The sequence below is a fragment of the Suncus etruscus genome, chromosome 3, assembly GCF_024139225.1.
Source record: "Suncus etruscus isolate mSunEtr1 chromosome 3, mSunEtr1.pri.cur, whole genome shotgun sequence".
Lineage (NCBI taxonomy): Eukaryota > Metazoa > Chordata > Mammalia > Eulipotyphla > Soricidae > Suncus > Suncus etruscus.
In genome coordinates this window covers 133071500-133088812 of record NC_064850.1, presented here as the reverse complement: position 1 = coordinate 133088812, position 17313 = coordinate 133071500, and positions in this window count along the sequence as shown.

The following is a 17313-nucleotide window of genomic DNA, read 5'->3' as shown; positions in this document are numbered from 1 at the left end:
CTATTGACTTTTCCCAGAAAATGGAACTACACCTTACTGGAGTTAGCTCTTTCTTCCAGCTGACCTCTAAAATAACAGAACTCATCCCAGTGAAGATCATGCTCTAGATTTTTTCCCTACTTCTTAATAATCCCTTATTTTGTATTTGAAGTTAGTTTACAAGAGCTGCCTTGAGTTGTGACCTCCTTTGTAACTCAGAATTCTTATAACTCACACCCATAGCTTAATGTATTGTCTACTGTTAAACTTTGTTTTGTAACTGTAAACATTTTTCTCAATAACTATGCCTGGCTTTATCTCTTATAAAACTCCCTGCTTAAAGATTAAACTTGCCTCATGCCTGCCAGAAGATGTGTTGACCCCACATACTTGTGTGTGGTTTAATTATTTCATATTTCATATTTTACCTGGCCGCTTGTGATCACCCACTTTCCTCTTGTGAATAATATTTCCCCCACTAGAGTTGCTGAGACACAAGATGCCTGCAGCAAGAGACTATAAAAATAAGACAAAAGATGGTTTTTCCTTGTTTCTTTCTATTGTATGCATGTGTGAGTAGTCTATCACTTACCCTTCCTTCATTTCTCTTTTTCTTCACATATCTATCTTTCTCTCTAAGGTACAGAAATTCCAGAGTCTTTACATCTTCCTCATCCTATAGCTAAAGTCAGTGAACAGATTTTGACAAATAGAAAAAATATTTAGATATGAATTGTGGGGGCCAGAGCAATAGCACAGCAGTAAGGCACTTGCCTTGTACAGGGCCAACCCATAAAGGACCTGAGTTCAAATTCCAGCATCTCATATGGTCCCCCAAACCTGCGAGGAGCAACTTCTGAGTACTACAGAGCCAGGAGTAACTCCTGAGTGCTGCTGGGTGTGACCCAAAAACCAAAAAAAAAAAAAAAGTGAATTGTGACTTAGTGACTTAATTTGGGGCTGTGAGTGTGTGTGTGTGAGAGAGAGAGAAAAAGAAAAAGAAAAGAAAGGAAGGAAGGAAGGAAGGAAGGAAGGAAGGAAGGAAGGAAGGAAGGAAGGAAGGAAGGAAGGAAAAGAAAGAGAGAGAAAGAAAGAAAGAAAGAAAGAAAGAAAGAAAGAAAGAAAGAAAGAAAGAAAGAAAGAAAGAAAGAAAGAGAGAGAGAAAGAAAGAGAGAGAGAGAGAAAGAAAGAGAAGAAAGAAAGAAAGAAGAAAGAAAGAAAGAAAGATAGAGAGAGAGAAAGAAAGAAAGAGAAAGAAAGAAAGAAAGAAAGAGAGAGAGAAAGAAAGAGAAAGAAAGAAAGAAAGAAAGAAAGAAAGAAAGAAAGAAAGAAAGAGAGAAAGAAAGAAAGAAAGAAAGAAAGAAAGAAAGAAAGAAAGAAAGAAAGAGAGAAAGAGAGAAAGAAAGAAAAAGAAAGAGAGAGAAAGAAAGAAAGAAAGAGAGAAAGAGAGAAAGAAAGAAAAAGAAAGAGAGAGAAAGAAAGAAAGAAAGAAAGAAAGAAAGAAAGAAAGAAAGAAAGAAAGAAAGAAAGAGAGAGAGAGAGAGAGAGAAGAAAGAAAGAAAGAAAGAAAGAAAGAAAGAAAGAAAGAAAGAAAGAAAGAAAGAAAGAAAGAAAGAAAGAAAGAAAGAAAGAAAGAAAGAAAGAAAGAAAGAAAGAAAGGAAGGAAGAAGGAAGGAAGGAAGGAAGGAAGGAAGGAAGGAAGGAAGGAAGGAAGGAAGGAAGGAAGGAAGGAAGGAAGGAAGGAAGGAAGGAAGGAAGGAAGGAAAGAAGGAAGAAGAGAGGGGAAGCTGTCTTCTCAAAACAGTCACTGCATAAAGTGGTATGAAACTGACATTCCGTTTCTTTTAGGGTTAAATAGAATTTAGTAGGTTTACCTGGGAACCTGGGAAGTCACTTTAAACAAAGTGGTATAAAACTGATGTTTCATTTCTTTTAGGGTTATGTAGATTTTAGTATGTTGACCTGAGAACCCAACAAACATGAAGATGATTTTAATAAGAGACAATTTCCATCTTGAGAAAAATAGATGATTTCCAAACATTTGGAAAACAACATGCTCATCAATTCAACTATTATGGGAACGTTTTTTTGAGTAAAAAGAATCATTGGCATGCAGTAAAGAAGTGAAGAATCTTTTCTACAACACTGCAAAAATTTTAGAGTAACACTCTATCTTGAAGTGATAGATTAAAAGAGAATATGACACTCTGATACAAAAATACCCCGCCCAAATAAGTGAAGTAACTTATGAAGTGCTAGCAGCTAGCTTCACGTTAACTCTCACTATGTAGGCACTAACTTACTCTAACACAGAGGTATGACACTGTTTAATGAAAGATCCAGGTTCATGGACCAGTGATCAAATGTGCTCTGGCCCTGTTTCTGGTAAAAAAAAAAAAAAAGTTTACATAGAAGTTTATATAGACCATAATCTGGTGCAAAGAGAGCTCCCAAGGACAATGAAAGTTGAAGTTCATTTTAAGCCAAGATGGTCCAAATGGGTCTGCTTGAATTAAATGCCATCTTAATATTCTTTTTATTAAAAAAATAAACTCATTCTCAGACAGGGATCTGAGAGGACTTCTGAGGTTGCAGGATGCTTTTACTTTCATTTATTGATTGTGTTCATAGGAGGTACCATTTCTGTTTCTGAGATGAGAAAACTGTTAAGGGGGTGGTCGCACGAAGAGTTTAGATCCCACAGGAGAACCAGGTCTCCAAGAGTTTTTCTGATTTCAAAACATAAAACTAGAGTTTATTAACAAATCCATATGCTTCCACTACATCTTGCCTGGAGCTTTATGAAGTAAATGGAGACCACCAGGTGTGAGCTCTCTTGCTTTCCATCTTCTGCATTTTAATGTAATTTTCTAATCATCTGCACTCTATTTTATCTTGTCTTAACTAAAAAGAAAAGATCACCCTTCCATATCAAGTGAAAATCTGTCTCCTGAGCTAAGCCTTTTTTTATGTTTCTTTATGTTAGTGATTTTCAACCTCCCTACACCTGTAAAAGAGCCTGGATCTGGGGATTCTTTGTTCTAAATCATCCCTTCATTTTTTGTTTGTTTGTTTGTTTGCTTGCTTTTGTTTTTGTTTGGGGGCCATACCCAGCAATGCTCAGTGCTTACTCCTAGCATGTGATCAGGAATTAATTATTCCTGATAGTTCTCTGGAGACCATATGGAGTGCTGGGAATCAAACCTACATAGGCTGCATTCAAGACAAGAGCCCTCTCCATTGTATTATCTCTCAGCTTGCCTCTTTTCTTTTATTCCTTTATTCCCCTTGATCTCTAAGTGTGTTGAACTCAACTCTGTAAAAAAAAAAAAAAAATCGAGGCATTATTTTCCCTCTGTGATTACTCTTGTTGTCCCTTATCTATTTTCCCTTTCATCCTTTACTGTCTAAAAACAGTTTCTAGGACCTAAGCTGTGGCCCAAGCAGTATGGCATCTGCCTTGTACGTGCTAACCTAGGGAGGACATTGGTTTGATCCCCCGTTGTCCCATATGGTCCCCTAAGCCAGGAGCAATTTCTGAGCTCAGGAGTAACTAACCCCTGAGCATTACCAAGTGTAACCCAAAAACCAAAAAGCAAAAACAAAATGAAAACAAAACAAAACAAAACAAAAAAACTGTTTCTAATACTGCATGTATCCCTACACAGTTAGGAACATCACTCCCTCCAGGGTTTGTTTAAAATTAAGAATAGAATTGACTGGGGTGGGGCCGGGAAGGTGGCGCTAGAGATAAGGTGTCTGCCTTGTAAGCGCTACCAAGGAACGGACCGCGGTTCGATCCCCCGGCGTCCCATATGGTCCCCCCAAGCCAGGGGCGATTTCTGAGCACATAGCCAGGAGTAACCCCTGAGCATCAAACGGGTGTGGCCCAAAAACCAAAAAAAAAAAAAAAAAAAAAAAAAAAAAAAAAAAAGAATTGACTGGGGTAAGGCTGGGGAGGAAAATTTGAACTGATATCAAATAACTTAGTTTATCCTTAAAATGTCCCTGCTTGGGCCCGGAGAGATAGCACAGCGGCGTTTGCCTTGCAAGCAGCCGATCCAGGACCAAAGGTGGTTGGTTCGAATCCCGGTGTCCCATATGGTTCCCCGTGCCTGCCAGGAGCTATTTCTGAGCAGACAGCCAGGAATAACCCCTGAGCACCGCCGGGTGTGGCCCCCCCTCCAAAAAAAGGTCCCTGCTTCTGGTTTACCAATCATGTCTCTGCCTTTTTAAGTAACTTTCTTTTCAGCATTTATATAAAAGACTCATTTTTTTTCCTATCTTAATGTTCATTTTAAAAGACAACAGGACAGTGCAAGGTATTATTGACTTATGGTTGAATATGTGTGCATTACAAGTATTAAAAAATACAGAATTCATATAAGCCATATCATCTCAATATATATATAAGATGTTACATATAATGTTAAATAAAATTGTTTCTACCTGCAACCTTGCCATCTATCTTTCTCCATCCCCAGACATAACTCTCACTAAAAAATGTTAGGTCTGCTTTCATAAAGGGTCTATATTTGCTTCTCCTTCTCTAAACCTAATTCAAGGGGTCCTTAACTCATGCCCTTATTACCCCTCATGAGATGGATCGTGTCCCTTATCCTATACATTGTTACATGATATTGAACTTCTGAACCCCAGTTTCAAATAATATGACTACATTTGTAGAGAGGCCTTCAAAGAGGTAATTGGGTAAAAGAAGGTCATTAGGGTGGATCCAAATGCAATGACTGATGCTGTTATAAGAAGCAATTTGGACACAGATGCACAGAGAAAAAGATCCTGTCAAGAGAGAAGGAAAACATAACTATCTATAGGCCAAGAAAATGGGCCTCAGATGAAAGCGATCCTATTGATACCTTGAACTCAAACTTCCAGACCCCAAATCTGTGAAATGAAATGCCTTTTTACTCACAATTATTAAATATCTGTAATTTATAAATTTTTCAGTAATCCAGTCTATGGTACTGTGTGGCCTTAGCCCCAGTCACCTGATACAACCCCAGACTCCAGTGGACAAATCACTTTTCATGTTCCCAGACTCTACCTTTCCAATGACAATGTCATTCTTCAGGAGCAAAAACAAAAATCATTTTTCTCTTCAGTATTACTGGTTGGAGTCTCAGTATTCCTGGAATACTACTGCTCGGTGTGACTCTGGTGGTTCCTGAAATCAGAGGGACAGAGCAGCTTCATATCCTCTGATCCTAGAGCTGAACCCAGATAGCCTAGTTAGACAAGTAGTTACCTGAAGACTCCTGATGCCTTCAGTTTCCTGAGCACCACTGGCAGACCCATCTGACCACCCACCAAGAAAAAAGAATCAGAGAACCAAAGTACCATCTTGACGCTCCCTTTCTCAACAAAGCCCCTAGCCACTCTTACCTTTATGATAAATTTTAACAATCACTTCACAGTAGTCTTAATATTTCACAATTTTAACTTTCTTTCTAGTTTTATCATCCTTACCTCCCTACCTGAATTTCTGCTTCATTCATACTCACATTTGTCATGATTTTCTAGACTCATTCCTTTCCTTCCCTCATAACATTTCTGCTACTAGATTCTCACAACTAGGGTCAGATGACACCTCTAAAAGCTATTGCACTGATTTTTTTTTCTAAACTGCAGGAAAAAAATTCTATGTATTCAACATATAGGGCTCCTAACCCACTTCACCCAATTTTATACTTTACTTTTACTAGTTATCATATAAATTAAAATTTGTAAATCATGTAAATTAAATCTTCAACTAAATTCTCATCTTTTGGATGACAAGGATTTTAGACTTTTTGTATTATTTTCTCTGTAATTCTTACCAGAAATGTGTAGCAAGTGATAAATAACTATTATTAAATATTAATAAATCAAGATACAAATTAAAGTGATTACCTATTGTTTCATTATTCCAAAGTAATGCAAATTACTATTTTGAGGGGTACAGAAATGTGGCATTCTGCTGAATGCTTTAAAATCAACCTTATTTATTTTATATTATAATTGTATTGGTTTTTCTTTATTTGTTTCCTAAGTCTTACTTGTGGGTTGTTTTGTTTTTTATCTGATTATGAAAAAGCACTGAATAGAATACTGTTCTACTTCACTTGGGTTCTCACTTAATTACTTTTGTAATGTATTCATTGCATTATTTGAAGTAAGCAGTTCCTGAATAACTTCCATGATTGAGTGTATTCATTTCATGAAGATTAGAAAAATGGATAGCAAACAATTTTTATTATCATATGTATTATTAAGGAAAGTGTGCTACTGTTTTGCAACTTTTGATTCAGAGCGAATTTCCTTTTGTTTACTCTAGTGCTGAATAATTCCCCTGCTCACATCGACTATTCTCCAGAATAACTATGGCTTTGGCAGCACTTGCTGGCCAGACAAATATATCACTGAGATTGGAAAAATATCAGAGGGGGGACAGTTCCAGGTTTGAAAATAGGGCAATTAGCTCTCAGCGTGAAAAGGTGTGTCAGATGTTCCTGAAACAGAGTGACAGATACTGTTGGTTTGAGCCAGGCATAAACCAAAGGACTGAAGTGGCTCTATAGGATTAACTCCCTGCATGTCTCTGTCAAAGAGGATAATTTTGGAACTGCTCACCCCAGTGGGCAAGCACCTGTGATAATATATATATATATATATATATATATATATATATATACACATATATAATGTATATGTGTGCATATGTACATATATATGTAAGGTCCAGAGGATACTTCTTTTTTTTTCCACTGGTTTGGGGGCCACACCCAGTGACGCTCAGGGGTTACTCCTGGCTATGCGCTCAGAAATCGCGCCTGGCTTGGGGTAACATATGGGACGCCAGGGATTGAACCTAGGTTCATCCTAAATCAGCTGTACACAAGGCAAAAGCCCTACCACTGCACTATCACTCCGACCCCCAAAGGATACTTCTTTTTATTGTTTCCTTTACAAGCATTAGGAATGCACTGAACAAGTAATATGTTAACTTCAGAGATGTTATCATCATAGACCCTAGGGTGTATTTCATTAGTGGCCCTCTCTTTGAGATAATGCTTTTTCTCAGTTGCTGCTATTTTAGGTGAGGCTAGCAAGCCTAGTGCTGAGTTTGTTGGGGGAATCAGAGCACAGCCCATGACCATGAACAAGCACAGAAATGAGTGTGTTACCCAGCCTAGATCAGTGAAATTTTTTCCCAAGTAAATCTGTAGAATCTGAGTGGCAATTCTTTTCCTCTGGAGTTGCTAACACTGACACAACATAAATCTGACTTTAACCATGACCCATACCAGGCATGTGTGATTTACATTGACTAGAAATAAGCCAATTTAGCAAAATAAGCAAAGACAAACTGAAGAAAGTGAAGAGAATGATAACGTTAATTGCATGACTGTATACAGTCTTGCCAAAGGTCAACTCTCCTCTTGTCTCCCATGGTCTCTCAATTCCTTGAGTGCAGTTCTCTTGTGTGAGTGAGTGAGTGAGTGAGTGAGTGAGTGAGTGAGTGAGTGAGTGAGTGAGTAAGTGTATGTTTAAGGTTAGTTCCTGGAGAAGAGATTAAAAATGGGCACTTGCATAATCAAGACCTCTTGGTGACTGTGAACTATGATCTGAGGTTTTGAAGACCAGCTGGAGTTTGTAGTCAAACGCTCACTCTTTAAATTATGGGATAGAATTATTCTTTTGGCACATTAGAATTTTGAAATAGAAATAATCATTTTACTTTTACTTTCCTGAAGAGTCATACGTTTTTGTTTTGTTTTGTTTTACTCTTGGTTTGTCCCAAGGACCACTCCAAAGTACAGGGCAGATTTGACATGATTTCTATGGAGCACCTAGTTCTTCCTAAAACAGTGTTTCTTTCCATTGAAGTCCAATAATAACTACTACTCCCTGTTCTAATTACTCCACTATATTATATATATATAATATATATATATAAATATATATTATATATATATATAGTGACTATCAATAGATCATCCATGTGATAAAAAGAAAAGCAGGACAGGCCAGGGGAGCAAAGGGTCATGGTATAAGATGTACTCTGGGCTCATTGGTGAAGGGAGGTTGACATTGCTGGTGGGAATGGCCCTGACTCATGTATATCTAAAATTCATCAATGAAGGGCTTTGCAGATAACAAGGTTTCAATAAAATAAAAGTTAAATTAAAAAAAGAAAATGACATAAATATATGTTAAATATTATCAACCAATATATCTCAGTTCTGACTGCAAGCATGTTACCCAAAGAGAGGGACCATTGTCTTGCAGATTCAGTCTGCATGCTTCATCATAGTCAGAGATTCCATGACCAGATGGCTTCCATGACCTCCATTTTGATTTCATTATGGTTAAATAATGTCAACAGGTTCTCTGATTCTCAAATTTTGCAAGAAAATAACTTATTTAAAAATTGTGACTTATAAAGCAATTTGAACTTTCACAATCTATAAAATTATTTTGGTTAGAAACTATAAGAATGTTTATTAAGACAAATGAGGAGGAGGGGCAGAGAAATAGTGCAACAAGGTAAGGATCTTGCCTTGTATGTGAATGAACGTATTTTGATTCCCAGCTCTACCGATGGTCCCTGAACACCGTCAGGAAGGACACATGAATGCAAAGCCAGGATTAAACCCAGCAAAACTGGGTGTGGTCCTAAAACAAATAAACAACAATAGAAAAACAAGATTTGAGGAGAAAGGGAGGAAAGAAGGAAGGAAGGAAAATTGGACCATGCTTGGTGATATTCAAGGCTTACTCCTGTCTCTAAGTTCAGGTATCACTCCTGGTAGTGTTCAGGGGATCCTGTGTGATGCTGAGGATTTAACAAAAGTCAACTGCATATAAGGCTAACACTTTAACACTTCAGAACTATCTCTCCAGCCCCACTACAGACTTTTAAAACTAAGGATATAAAATGGCAGATAGTACAAAGAAAAAAGTTTATTTTTGACAAGTACTGTTTAAAAGTATTTAAAGTTTCAAGGACTAAATTGTTTTCTACAGATCATGAATGCCAGGGAAGAAAGAATTGATATAGCCATCTCAATTCATCCCTTGTGAATACTAACACCTTGACTGATATAGTGAACAGTTTTTGAAGAGAAGAATCTTTGTTTCAGAGATGATTATTAAATTTCACATTTCATAATGGACTTGACTCCCGTCTACTATATGAGAAGTGGCTCTCAGGTTAAGCCATCTGCAGGTAGGAGCATATATTCTCCTTATTTCTCATTCATGTCAGCAAAAAATAATTTTGGAGCAATAGATAATACAGCTGATATGGCATTTTCCCCTCATCAACCCAGGGATTTTTCCCCAGAATCCCATATGGTCCTCTAAGCCCTGCCAAGAGTAATGTCTGAGAAGAAATAACCAGAAATAACCCCTGAGAATTTCAGGGTGTACCCCCTAAAGTAACTATATTCTCCTCAGAATCACTTTAAGTAATTATCCTTTATATATAATATATATCTTAATGACATTTTAATTCTATGCTGAGGTCAAGAGGTGTCTGAATCTATCAACATTTACTCACACCTAGAACAGTTATGTTCAATTCTGTTTGTAATCATTAAAAATGAATAATTTGTCACTTCTTGAGTACCTTGAAACTTATATAGCTGATAATAAGAAAATAAAAGACTAATTAAAGAAAATCACCTCACAATAGAATGTAATTTTTAGTATATAGCATGTATTTATAGTATATACATATTATTTGCTATAACTTGTCAGTGTTGTCCATTGACCCAGACAAATACCTTTCTAGATAAAGTATATTAGAAGTCTTCAAAACAATTCTACATGCACATCAATATTCTCTCCCTTGTACCCAAACATTTCAACCCCTTTCATATCTACCCTTCCCAAATTTAAAAAAATAAAAAAAAACAGTAAACATCTTAACAGAGAATGAGAATCGCAATATGTCAGAGTTATTATATCTGACAATAGTAGAGTTCTTGCTACTATGATGAAAGATACTAAAAGTACTGTGGCTGCATTTAGTTTGGAAGTGCATTAATTCAATTCAACATGTCCATTTATATTTAACAAAAGGTCTGTGATGACATTTTGACATACTTTTTCTTTTCATGGATATGGCTCCTATGAAAAATAAAACTGCTGTAAAAAATATGGATAGGATTTGTGTGTAGTTGAAAATAGTGAGGAAATTTTATCTGAATCTTTAGCAGAAGAAAGGAAATAAGAGCTGTTATTTTCAGTGAATTTGTATGTCACGTTGGATCAATCAAAAGAAATGAGCCCACCTCCTAACCACATTCTTGCACTCAGGTTAAAAGCAATATAGCAGAGGAACAGAAGGTTAGTTCTTATGCATTGTTGTCCTGGGTTGAGCTGAGTTGAGTGGGGAAGGCTATGACTTAGATGTTGTCTCTATACCTTGCACAGTGAAATATAAAACCCTAGGACAGCAAGTCACATCTGGGTCAGCAGAGGGCACTACTGAATGCAAGCAGGCAGGGGAAAGGAGGATGGACTTGATTCTTCCTCCACATTCCTATACTTTCTCATCTAGGAGGAGGATGCAATACTTCTCCAAAGAAGCAGCAGACTTGTTTTCAATTCTGTCAGCTCTAAACAGCTCTCTTAGAGATCTAGGACCCACTGAGTTTCGTTCTACCAAGCACCTTGAGTTCCTGAACTTCACAGTCTCAGGGTGATGGCTCGTCTCCTCACACCACCAAATATCTCTGCTCTTCACCTTTTTCTAGGTAATTACCTAATGCTGTCTGTGATATTTCATCTTAAACCTTCTCTTTAAAATAACTGGTGGCTCTCCTTGCTCATGACAAGCCTGGTGAGTACTCGTAGTAAACAGTACTTTGGGAACATAGAAAGGCTTGTATTTGAGGTATGAATGAATGAATCAAATAACCATATTCCTCATGTTGTTGGACAGCTGAGCAAAGTCTATGCTTATCTGGAGTAAATGAAGGAAAAGTGTCTGTGCCTGTGAGATTTTCTCTGAGCATTCACTTTTTTTTTTCTAATCCTTTATTTAAACATCATAGTTTACAAGATAGTTCACAATACAGGTTTTATTTTTCCCCACAGTTAATAGAGTTGTTTATGATTGAGCTTTATGTCATATTATGTACTATTAATACCCTCCCCTGGTTCACATTTCCCACCACCAATGACCCCAGTTTGCCTCCAACTGCCCCCCTGTCCTCTTCCTGCTAATTGGCCTGCCTGCCTTTGTGCACTCCCCTACTATTGTGGCAAACTTCCTACCATAGGTCCTCCTAACTTTAGTTTCTATTGTCTCTCTTTTTCTTTATTATACCCCACAAATGAATGTGATCATTCTATGTCTATCTTTCTCCCTCTGACTCATTTTGCACTGCATAACACTCTCCATTCCCATTCATATAGAAACAAATTTCTTGACTTCATACCTCCTAACATCTGCATAGTTTTCCCTTGTGTATTTGTACCACTGTTTCTTTATCCACGCATCTGTTTTGGGGCTCTTGTGTTATTTCCAAATTCTGGCTATTGTAAATAGTGTAATAGTGTTGTGATGACCATAAGAATGCATAGGGCTTTTCTGCATTGTGTTTTTGGGCTCCTAGGATATATTCTTAGGGATAATGTTGAGTACTCACTTTGACTTGTTCCCCTATCCAGACCAACTTTCTGATGAGTCCTTTTCACTTTTCTTGGGGTTCCTTTGTCTCAGACCCAACCACCCACCATAAGAATGGGCCACCCAAGAAGGAAGGAATTTGTTTGAGGCTTCTTGGAGCTCTTGGGATAGACTGCTAGTGGAGCTTCTGCTGTTAGTTTTACCTGCACTTTCAGCCTAACACTGGTAGATCTCAAACTTCAGACCTGATTCCAGGAGAAAAAAAAGTAGCAAGGGGAGAAGTGTTGGCCACTTGAAGTAGAACTGTAGGAAGTAAATAAAGCTGATTAAAATAAAACAAAAGCAGAGTGTGTTTTTTGCCTGCCATAAATATAAACATAATTTTAAATATTATAACTGTACCTGAAACTTGTGAATTTGAAAAATCTGAGAATATTTAAAATATATTTTTAAATGCATCAGAAAGTTGTTTACTTACGGATTGAAATACTAAAGCGAGATCGCCACCTGCTGCCCATAGTTAGAACTGTACAATTTGGGTCCATGCAGTTATCAGAAGGCTTCAATTGTGCATGAAACATCTATGAGAACACTACTTGAAGGTAAATATGTCTGACAACTGAATTCAATTAATTTCTGGAAAAATGTTTACCCTTCCCATAACCATATGGGCATATATTTATTACATAGTGTATTTATATAGAGTAATTCCCGAGAATACTGGATATTTGAAATGACATCTCATCTGAAGATTGACATGTTATTATGTATTTTCTGCCCAAACTCTTGGGAGATTTAATGACTAGAGACAAATGCTTAGCAATTCAGATATATAGAATAAGAATATGACAGGAATGTAGACTATGAGTTGGTAAATTATGGGGTTTTATATCTATGAGGATCTTAGTATTTGTTTTTAACTGAAACTCTAGGGTGCCTAAAAAGGAAGTAAAATGGGAGGGGAGAGATAGTGCTTAAGTGCTTAAGGCACTTGTCTTCCTTGTGACTGACCCTAGTTTGATCCCCAGCACTACAGGAGTGACCTCTTATCACAGAACCAGAAATAGCCCTTGAGCATAGTTGGACTACCACCCCCTACCACCAAAGAAAAAAGTCAGTAAAATGGTTTACTTTTATTGGGCTATTTTTGCATATTTAAGAAGAAGTGCCTGTATATAAGAGTTTTGGGATAGAGCAGTGCTGGTGACGATGACAACGATGAAAATAAGTATCATTTTTGAAGAAAAAAGAGGAAAAGGAACTTCCAGAAAGAAGGGGGAAAAGCCTTTTCCAAATCAGTTTTTGAACCTTCTTAACAACAGATATAACTATTCTATATAAAATTATAATTTTAAATACCTTGAAAAAGAAAAAAAGACAGCCTCTAGTGATCCTCTAAAAGGCAAAGCATTTTAAATTAAGTTCTGGTCTGAAACAAATTTAGAGAGGTGCTTCTAAGTAGGGGATGTGTCACACAGCAATGGTGTCAAGTCAAGGGGCAAAGAAGAAACACCAAGCACTAGGGAAGCACCATCATGGTTTGAGAACAAATAACCTCAGTCAAAAGGGCAGGGTGGCAGGGAGGTGCTAGTCTCTGTGGTATGAGATGATATCTTACTGTTGTTTTGATTTGCGTCTCCTGGATAATTAGTGATGTATAACATTTTTTTCATATGCCTCTTTGGCTGTCTGTATTTTTTCTTTGAGGAAATTTCTGTTCATTTCTTCTCCCCATTTTTGATGGGGATTTCTTCTTCTTGTTATGTTCTATCAGTACCTTGTATATCTTAGCAGATTAGCCCCTTATCTGATGGGTATTGGGTGAATAGTTTCTCCCATATTGTGGGTGGCCTTTGTATCTTAGTTACTATTTCCTTTGAGGTAGAGAAGTTTCTGAGTTTAATGTAGTCCCATTTGTTTATCTTTGCTTCTACTTGGTTGACCAATGGTGTTTTATCCTTGAAGATGTTTTAATGTCATGGAGTGTTCTGCCTAGGTTTTCCTTTATGTACCTTGTTTATTTAGTTTTTCTTGCTCCTTTATCAAAAATTAATTGTTCATAAACTGTGGGTTCATCTCTGACTATTCAAGTCTATTCCATTGATTTAAGGGGCTGTCTTTACTCAAATACCTTGCTGTTTTGATAACTACTGCTAAATAGTACAGTTTAAAGATGGGGAAAGTGATTCCTCCCATCTTTCTTTTTGCCAATGATTGTGTTAGCTATTCATGAACGTTTATTTCTCTATATTAATTTCAGGAGCATCTGATCCACTTCTTTGAAAAAAGGTCATAGGAATTTATAGGGATTGCATTAAATAGGTACAATGCTTTAGGAAGTATTGACATTTTGATGATGTTAATCCTCCCAATCCATGAACAGGGTATATGTCTACATATACTTTTACATCTTTAGTTACGTTGTCTCCAAGGGACTTCATTTTTGTTTTGTTTTGTTTTTGTTTTTGGGCCACACCCTGTGATGCTCAAGGGTTACTCCTGACTATGTTCTCAGAAATTGCTCCTGGCTTGGGGGATTATATGAGATGCCAGGGATCAAATGGCAGTTTGTCCTAGGTCAGCTGCTTGCAAGGCAAACTCCTTACCACTGCGCCACCAATCCATATCCAGTACTTGATTTTCTGAGGCACAATTGTAAATGGGAAATTGTTTTTAATATCATTTTCTTCTCTTTCATTATTTGTGTATAGAAAAGCCTTGTAGTGCTGGTGTGAATGCAGGGAGAAAGGGACTCTCATTCACTGCTGGTGGGAATGCAAACTGGTCCAGCATTTTTGGAAAACAATATGGACATTCCTCAAAAAACTATAAATTGAACTTCCATATGGCTCAGCAATACTTACCACTACTAGAGGTATACCCCAGAAATACAAAAACACAATACAAAAAAGCTCTCTGCACTCCTATATTCAGTGCATCACCATTTACAATAGCCAGAATCTGGAAATGACCCAGGTGCCCAACAAGAAATGAGTGGACTAAGAAAATGTGGTACATCTACACAATGGAATATTCTGAAAGTGTTAGGGGAAAAAAAGTGATGACGTTTACTTTTACATGGATCGACATGGAGATTATTATGCTGCATGAAATTAGTCAGATAGAGAGGGATAGACATAGAATAATCTCATTCATCTGTGGTACATAAGAAAAACAAGAGACAGTATGGTAATAATAACCAGAGACAGCCAGGAGGTCCAACCCAGGATAGAAAGCTCACTACAAAGAGTGGTGAGTGTAGCTAGAGTAGAGAAGGATCTACTAGGACAATGATAGATGGAACTTATTGCTCTGAACAAGAACTTTGCCCTGAAAGTGAAGAAACTAGCAGACAAGGCAACCTCTATCAACTATAGGCAAGTCACAGCGTCAAAAAGAAGTGTGTGTGTGTGTGTGTGTGTGTGTGTGTGTGTGTGTGTGTGTGAGAGAGAGAGAGAGAGAGAGAGAGAGAGAGAGAGAGAGAGAGAGAGAATCAAGTTGCCTAGAAGGGGTGAGAGAGAAACGGTCTCACTGGTGACAGGAAAGGTGCACTTGTGAAGGATGGAGTACAATTGTATGACTGAAATCTAACAGTGAACAGTTTTGTAACCATGGTTCTTAAAAAAGTAAAAAAGGGGGGGGGCAGAAGGTAGCCTCTTCATTTTTTCTGCCAGCTTAGACCCTCCATCATGGAGCCTGGAAAAAAGGAAGCTGGGAGCCATTAAGCTATAGTTGTGCTAATAATGCCAAGGTTATATAGAGAGCATAACCACTAGGATAACTTGATAGGATAGCTTCTAATAGAAGAGGCTTATTTTCTTCAGGTTTCTCTTATAAGTTTTACTACTTGATTTTCATTGCATCTAGAACTGTTTTTACAACTTTGTGACAGCTGATTTTTATTTCCTCTGTCCTTTCGCCAACAAAAATTTCCACATTAGTCTACATATATTCAGCATCTTTTTGTGCCATAAACTATAACAATCATTGGAAATATTCAGATTGGTACATGAGAAGAAAGTGATACTCCCATTGAGGCATCCCAAGATTCAAAAAATGTTTCTGAATCATCCATGTGTGGGCTATATTCACTGAAGTTCAAGTATAATTTCCTATGATCCAACTCCCTAAAATTAAAAATCAGGCTATATTATACACTTTGTGGATTTGCTATCAACCAGTTGATCAACTGACCAGCACCCCTGGTCCAAGTGTGCTTGCACACTATTGGCAAGAGAAGCAAACAATTTGAAATTCTGTGTTTATGCTTCTCATTCTATATAATTTGAAAAATTTCCATGAATGAAAAATATACCTTAAAGTAAATTTCTAAACAAACAAAAAAAAAAGTCATGACATTCATTCCAGACATGTTCATTAAATTTATAACATTGACTTGGAAAAATGATTGGAACAATTATTATCTTAGACTTAATGTTAAGCAACATGAGAGGAAAAAATCAATAAGCTATACCTTACCTTTCTTAAATATTTGGCTAAAATTGCTTCCTCTTGAATTTCTTCCATTATATTATTGTTAATATTTCTTTTTCTTTCTTTCTTTCTTTCTTTCTTTCTTTCTTTTTTTCTTTCTTTTTTTCTTTCTTTCTTTCTTTCTTTCTTTCTTTCTTTCTTTCTTTCTTTCTTTCTTTCTTTCTTTCTTCTTTTTCTCTCTCTTTTTTTCTCTTTCTCTTTCTCTTTTCTTTCTCTCATTTTCTCACTTTCTTTCTCTGTGCCAATGAGAAAAGGTTTCTGGCTCTATACTCAAGGATTACTCTGGGGCCAGAGCAGAGGTGCAAATGGTAAGGCATCTGCCTTGCCCATGCTAGCCTAAGATGGATCGTGATTCAATCCCCTGGCTTCCCAGATGGTCCCCCAAGCCAGGAGTGATTTCTGAGCGCATAGTCAGGAGTAACCCTTGAGAGTCACCCGGTGTGGCCGCCCCCCCCCCCCCCGCCAAAAAAGAAAGTATTTTTCCTAATGGTGCCTGGGAAATCACATGAGATATTTGGCATTGAGCCCAGTACTTTACCCACTGTAATATCTCTCCATTCTGATCTGTATATTTTTCTCCATGGCAGATGAAATAATATACAATGATACAAGGGTTATCTTCAAAATAATGTCATGAACACTCATGCATATCCCACATTATCTTCTGAAGTCTCAGAAACTAGAAGCATAAAGCAATTGTTCAATGATGATTTATTGTTCCAGAGATGATAATTGAGCATATAAATGCCAGTATGTCTTGGTTTTTTAAATATTTTACATACCTTTATACATTTTTCATTTTTAGTTATATGTAGTTTTTTTCATATACAAAAGCATTACTAAATTATTAGGAGCTTTATTTGCTATGCACTATCCATTTATAAAAATCTAACTTTTGTTAAACCATCCATATCTTCCTAATCACTCATTTTCCACCAAATTATGCATATCACATTATTAACACATAATCTTGGACAAATGTCTTTTGCTTCTTAGTCATTGCAATCATTTCACATTGATATATATATTGAAGAAATATTGCTAATTTGAATAGGCCAGGACCTGACATTTATGTCAAATAATAATCTAAGTAACTATTTCTGGGGTCAATACTATGAGTCATGTTCAATTTTAATGTAACAAGAGCTTTAAGTTATTAAAAAAATTACTTCACATATGTTTCTCTATCATAACACACT